General features: G+C 33.8%; 1 long non-coding RNA gene across 1 annotated transcript; it reads left to right on the top strand.

Annotated features, from left to right (window-relative positions):
- Positions 1-1,107: 1,107 nt before the first annotated feature.
- Positions 1,108-6,448, top strand: LOC136290557 (uncharacterized). Its single transcript, XR_010721202.1, has 3 exons — positions 1,108-1,219; positions 2,922-2,969; positions 3,079-6,448. It is a non-coding gene; the product is annotated as an uncharacterized lncRNA (long non-coding RNA).
- Positions 6,449-7,405: the final 957 nt, after the last annotated feature.

The following is a 7,405-nucleotide window of genomic DNA, read 5'->3' as shown; positions in this document are numbered from 1 at the left end:
CTGCCTCTGCCTGTCTGGCATTTTCTGCCCTGTCTCAGGCATGTTTGCACCGAGATGGCCTCAGCCATGCCCTGCAGGGTGTCCACTGGAATGGGCTGGAGCTGGCTGTATCTGGCATGGGGCTGCCCCTCCTCCCTGAGGTGTCCCTCAGCTCCAGCTGACAGCACCTTGCTACGTATTGACAGTAAACCTTCTGAGTTTGTAGCAGCAGGTAAACACAAATCTCATTCCTGAATCAGATGCCTCATGTACGGGAATAACTGAATGTGTAACACTTTTTAAAGAAAGCTACAACCTTTTAACTAAGAGATATCATGGAAGTGTGTCTAACATAACTTACATAGTGCTGCATGAAGTATAGAGGCTTTTCAAAGCATTATTTAAAAGGTTTGTTTTGTGTTCAGATTTAAAAGATAATTTGTGAGTAAAATAGTCACATTGCAAGATATAAGTTATTTGTAAAGTACTTTGTGATTTTATCCATAGGGATGAAAATGCTTTTACATGCTCATGTTTGGGAAGTTCCAGTCAAGGGGAGATTAGCTATGCTCTCATGTCTCAAAAGTGAGAGCCTGACTGCTGTTATCTTTCCCCTTGTAGCCTGGGACAAAATCAAAACAAGGAGACGTTCAGCACAGGCTGCTCCAAGTTCCCCTTTCTCCCAAAAGGAATTCACACTACAATGTACCTCATGTCCAAGATAAAATACTGAGATGTCATATGATAGAAGAAAGTATTTTGATGCCACAGACAAAGTATTTTCAAAGTCCTTTATGAATGGTTAAGTAGGCAGCATCTCTTTTAGAGACAACTAAAAAGTGAAAGGAGAAACAAAGCATCTGTTTCCCAAAGGTAAGAACCTACCTGTAGCTCCAAACAAGACCCATGAGATTATAGCTCCAGGTACAAAGCACTCTAGAATTTAGTTGCTGAGTTATTCCATAGAAAGGAAAAGGTTGGTTCAGTTCATTCCCTTAAAAAAAAAAAAAAAAAAAAAAAAAAAAAAAGATGTTAGTGCACTTGTGTAACGAGAGAAATCTGCCTCCTGTGTCTCAGCAGCCCACATTAAAGCTCTGGGGCAGTGCCATGGTTGCCCACACAGGTGGACAGGTCCTCTGGGCTTCTCTTCAAGCTTTCTCTGCCACTGCATTGACAAGAGTGGAAAGAGTGGAGAGCCTGTAACAATGCAACAGGATTAATTTATCTCTAGAATTAGAAGGTAATTAAGTTTTTTTTTACTCATTCCTATTGAAGTAGAACAACCTTCTCACTACAGGCGTGAGAAATCAATATTTTCAGTACTATTCTTTTTGTGCATTTTTAAGGACGTTTTGGAATATTTTTTTACATTTGCCATGGAAGAATTTATTTTCTTTTCTCATTTATTTCTAAGAGAGCCATCAAAAGAAAGGCTGTTACTTTTTCTTTTGAAGACAACTTTGGATTTTCTTGAGTAGTGTTAATAGGATATTATCTGTAAAGTAGTGTAAAAGTTGGCATTATGCATATTTGCTAAATTATATCAAAAAGTTCTTAAACCACTATTTTATGAGCCTACTTTTAAAAATTACTTTTCCTTGGGTGATAGACAGCAATAGTGTAGAAATGTTCATTCAGTACAAATTATTATTAACACTCTTCAATACTCCTTAAAAATAACAGAGTTAACCATAACTTTGAAGGAAGCCAACATTATAAAAAAGGAAGATTCACCCAACTGCTTAAGGAGTGTGTTGACTGAAACGGAATGCCTATGAAATACAGTAGAGCCAGGAATTTTCTTTTTAAGTCAATTGATAATTGATTCGTATTTTAAACTGTGAATAAGAAAAGTGTGTCTTCAGTATTTAATTTACATTTGCAACCTTTGAAATGATACAATTATAAAAATAAGCATTCATGTCACTAATATTAAAGCAGTAAGCAACCAAAAACTGGGACCTCTTCTTTCTGTCTGTCTTATAATTGTGGTTCTCACTAATGACACCTCATAAATAAATTATGATTTTTATGTTAAAAAATGTTATTTTCAGTTACTTATTCAAAACTGAGTATTACATGTTACAGGAGATTGTCACAGTCCTTAAGTGACTGCACTGCTGGGATGCATTACCCTTGACATTCACCTGTCTAATTATTTGCTGGAAATGTACACACAACAGTCAAAATATTTGGGGTTGGGTTTTAAATCAGTAGATTTTAATATTTCAGCCTAAAATTTGCAAGTTTTAATTTCTTAGCTGATATGCTTGATGCAGAAAGTCACATCAGATTGCAACAGTGTGATAGAGGAAAGTAATGAGGTAAGAGACAAGTGATGCAACATTTCTTTCCATTCCAAACAAGGAATCTTGGCTGATATCTAAGGCTGTACTTCCAGAATTTATTAGGTGGTTTGGAAGACCCTTGTGACAGTGAATTCGAACACAAAATGTCAAATACATATAATTTCAAAGTGTGAGGAAAATATATAAAGTCTGATGACTAGATATAACCTTTCAAAGGTGAATTTAAAAAGAAGCATATAAGTATGATACTCTCGTCAGTCTAAGTACCTCCCAGCTACCTGCATTTAACACTGATTAAACATATATATAAGAGCAAAGCAGTCAATAAAATAATATGCAACGAACAGATTAATGGAATGCCTACTAGTACAATAAAAGGTATTTTGAGAATTTTACAAACTTAAGAAATTTAAAGCAAATTTTAATCCTTCATTGAAATGAAATTTATTTCCTTTTTCTGATCTCTCTAGGCAAATAAATTACATTTATTCTAATTTTGATAAATATAACATGCATAATAAAAAAAACAGAGGAAAATTTTAATTTCTAATAAAAGAAAGGAAAAAAAAATCTATAGCAAAGCCTAAAAAAAATCCATTTAAATGTTTGTTTGTGTTTCATGGCTGTCATTAGACTGGATGGACATCTGCCTTATTTTAAAAGACTACTGCAAATGTGCAGGTACTGAGTTCTTTTGTTTGTTATGCTGCAATTTGTCAGTCTTGAGTATTTTTCTGTTTGCTTCTATTTTATATTCGATATAATTTAAGAATTATGTGCTCTTTCTCAGGACATTTACTGGCTTGGGCCAAGACCCTGCCCTGACACAAAGCCACATCTGATGCAGAAGTTTCCAGATGAACTCAAATTACTGTTCATGTGTGTTATCCTGTGTGCTGTGACACCAATGTACGAGACTTGCTGCATGAAATTCTCCAAGAAAAGAAGCTGTGTGCTCTAGTACTAATGAAGTCACTGACTTCAATGATTGATTTCAATGGATGATAGCTCAAGACCCTGTGACTATGAGACAAATGCAATGTACATGAATCTCATTGTAAAAATCTGTTTCTACAGAGTGTCAACAATATTTTATCTACATTCATTTCAGTTTTTGTAAAACCCACCCTTAAAAGTGAATCATAATACAGATTAGCTGCATATTGATTTTAACTGAAGTTGAAAAAATTTGATGGAGTATCACTTGGCAGTACTACAGTAGATATACATGTCGCAGTCAGGCAAATATTTATCTGCAAATAGAAGACCTCAGGAGAAAAGTTAGTAAGTGAGTTTTCAGTGTTTAACTCCTTTTTAACATTGATTTTCCTCCCCTTTCATTCTCCATAGATAGATTTTAATGCAAAACATTAATTTCTAAATTTTGACAAATGTCTCTCTTTTCATCTTCCAGTTTGCTTTAGTTATAGCATAATTGCAATGTTCAAACAGCACAAAGAAATAAAATCTAGGTGAAAAATTGACTAGTTAAATTGGAAATAACAAGTTCCTCTCTAAAATAGGACAAAAATCTGAATAGAGAAATGGATAAATAGTGGATGAAATTGCCCTTATTCAAGGATGGTTCCACCACAGTTTAAGTACTGTAGTATTTTCTCTTTATATTATTAACTTGTGTATTGCCAGATCTTTATGATAATGGTCAGTTCTTTATTTTAGAATATAGTGATCTTTTTTGTTATACTTACTTTTCCATGAGTAATGAGTCTAATTATTCAGATAATATATGTATAGACCACCTCTGTATTTTACAGGTTCAAGCTATTTCTTATTCTAGTACATAGTATGGATTTTTTTATTATATTGCATATAATTATTAAGTAGCTAATATACAGTTATAATGGTGACTGTGTGCAGCAGCTTGAGGAAGGTTATCCTCCCCATCTACTCTGCCCTAATGAGACCACATCTGAACTACTGTGTCCAGCTCTGAACTCCCCACTCCAAGAAAGACAAGGAACTATTGGAAAAGGTGATTAGTGGGACTGTAGCATTTGTCTCAGGAAAAAAGGCTGAGAGCGCTGGGCTTGTTTATCTTGAAGAAGAGACAACCAAATGGATACTATCAAATCAATACTAAGAAATATCCTAAGGAAGAGTATCACGACGGTGGGACCAGACTCTTTTCATGACAGTCCTGCCCAGTAGTAGGACAAGTGGCAAGAGGCACAAACAGAAACACAGGAAGTTCCATATGAATATGAGGAAAATTGTCATTATATTGAGGGTGACAGAGCCCTGGAACAGACTGCCCATAGAGGTTGTGGGGTCATCTTCTCTGGAGATATTCAAAACAAATCTGGATGAGATTTCACACAGTCTGTTCCAGGTGTACATGCTTTACTGGAGGGTTGGATTAGATGATCTCCTGAGGCCACTTCCAGCTGCAACCATTCTGTCATTCTGTGATTCTGTGATAAATGTAGATCAACTTGTTGTCATTTGTAATTTATCAGACCTAATGAGTCAATAACCTTGGACAGTGTAAAGCAAAAAATCTTGTAAAAGAGTAGGATATTAACAGTTTTGCTTAGATTAAAAAGCTACACACTTTAAAGGATTAGATGCTTCATAACATTTTGCACAGGGTATATATTTCTTAATTCCACACTTTTGTGTAAAACAGTAACAAATTATTTTTGTGTAAAACAGTAACAAATTCTCTATTTCAGTTTCTTATTCCAACTTTTAAATATCACTGAGCTCTTCAGCATCTACTTACCTGCTGTTCTAAAATATCTGAAGTCAGTCTTGCTAACAAGACTGTTCATGCATTTTATATTAATAGCCACTGAAAAAAAACAGAAATGACCCTGGGACTTCCAAAACTAGTAAATAATTTATTTATTTAAAATAACTAATTAAAAAAAAAAAGTGATAATCAGCAGAATGGATTGGCTTTTACTTACAGAAAGGAAAATGTATAAGGATAAAATAGAGAAAATGCTAATATTAATGTCAGCTGGAGTAAGATAGGGACATATAAAAAAACTGTGCCCAGGAGACAGACTACTGGGAGAGAAACAGCTCATAAAAGCATTTATTAAATTGAAAGTATTCTATACCAAAAAAAAAAAAGAGTTAAAAAAAAAAAGAAAAGGAGCAAATGTAAGTAATTAATCATTGCAGGTCAACAGAACCATGAACATTGCAGTTAGCAAAACATCATGACTGAAAAACCATATTAAAGTATATTTTGTGTCTATAAATAAAAGACTAGTAAAACCATCATGTGTTATGATCTGTAATGAAATAAGAACAGATAATATAGATAAAATAAAATACATTTGAATCAGGACTGATCTGAGCCATTGTAGTGAACTGACCTTGGGTGGCCACCAGATGCACATCAAAATCTACTGTCATGCCCGTTATCAGTAGGATGTGGAGGAAGAAAGTGAAAAAAAAATAAACCCCCTTATTACTAGTCCTAAATTAAATACAATAAAATGTTAGTTTAACTGGCATTATTGATTCTAGTACCTAAATTAAGTATTTAGTAGAATCACTAATATTTTTCAATGTGAATATCTCTGATTAGCAAGATTTTTTGGGCTGATACAAGATTTTATTTTTAAGTTTCTTATGTACTACCAGCTGACACACATTTGAGTTTCCCTTTTAAAAAGAACTTATTGGGAAATTATTATATTCTAAAACAATATGGCTGCCTGACAATCAGCATTAGCAAGTTTTCAAGACAAAAATACGACTAACAAATTCCAGGCTAGAATTAAGAAAATTAGATGCTATAAGTTTGGATTAAAAAAAAAATCTAGAAAGATATTAAGGAACATAATGTTTAGGTCTTCCACATTCTTTCCTCCTGATAACATTTTAATTAAAATATCATCTTTATCAGATTTAAAACACACACTGCGGAGGCTTGTCTTACAGTACTCAGTGTAGTAGACAGTGAGATTTCAATGTCATCTGAGCCCTTCCCCCAGAGAGTTGGGAATGTTGAGGAGTCTGTGAGCCAACATTTGCAAAGCTTACCAACTTAATTTGTTGCAAGCAGCTTTGAGTGTCATGGGAGTCAGTATATTGTACACTTACAGGTTTGACAACACCATTCCCCTGCACTGTCCCAGAATGGACTGGAAATGATAATTTGTTGTGACAATCAGGAAAATACAAATTCTATTGAATAGCTTTTAGAGCTAAATAACCTGGAAAGTGTTTCCAGAGAACCTCTTCAAAGCAGCCACAACTGTTAAAGTATGAATTTCATAATGTACTGTTTCATTAGTTGCATTCTTAAGAAAAACTTTCTGAGAAGAACAGTGAAATTCTTGTAACCTGTTTAAACTGTACTAAATACTACAAAAACATGGCACTGCAAAGGTTAACAAAATAAATGAAGATTGTTTAAATCCTGGTTTTCAGTGAACCATGGTTTCTTGAAATTATCAATCATGAAGGTTCATCAAAATGATAAATTGTTCACTGTTATGTCAGCATGGGGCATTATGCAAGGAAACACAATGTTCTTTTTTAATGGTGTGTAACAACAGGTTATCCCAAGAAAGATGCATCAAGTCAAATAATTTTAAAAATTCATGGTTCACTGAGAGTAGTGGTTAAAAATATACTCATTTCCTTTCATAAAGTATAAAGAACTGAAGGAGTTTAATTTTAAAGCATTAATCTTTTTTCTTATCACTCCCAGTAGAAATTTTCTGCACTGCATTAGGAAATTCAATATTTGATCTATGTTTTGTATTCATATTTCACAGATTTTTTCATTACTTTGGTCTGCTTTCTCTTTCAGAATTTCATGTTGATTAAAGAAAGCTCTCTGTGAGTATTTTTACACCCTATTAAGTCTGATTTTGAATGGTTTTGGAATCATTCACTCAAGAATATATTGATCCATATAAAATGGATGGTTTAACGTATCTATAACCGTAAGGCTATTCCATTGACCATATAAAATAAATCCCAAGCAGTTAATAAAGGGGTGTACATATAGAGACACACTTCATGCAAGGATAAATTTCTTGTTCAACAATTTGGCTTTAATAAATTTCTGAATTACTTTCTATGATGTAACCTGTTTGTTTTAAAGTCTAGCTAAAGAAGGAGGGAAAGAT

The sequence above is a fragment of the Chamaea fasciata genome, unplaced genomic scaffold (assembly GCF_029207755.1).
Source record: "Chamaea fasciata isolate MVZ Bird 193981 ecotype frontalis unplaced genomic scaffold, bChaFas1.0.hap1 SCAF_6, whole genome shotgun sequence".
Lineage (NCBI taxonomy): Eukaryota > Metazoa > Chordata > Aves > Passeriformes > Sylviidae > Chamaea > Chamaea fasciata.
The sequence above is the reverse complement of the archived record's forward strand: the minus strand, read 5'-3'. Positions and strand labels throughout refer to the sequence as shown.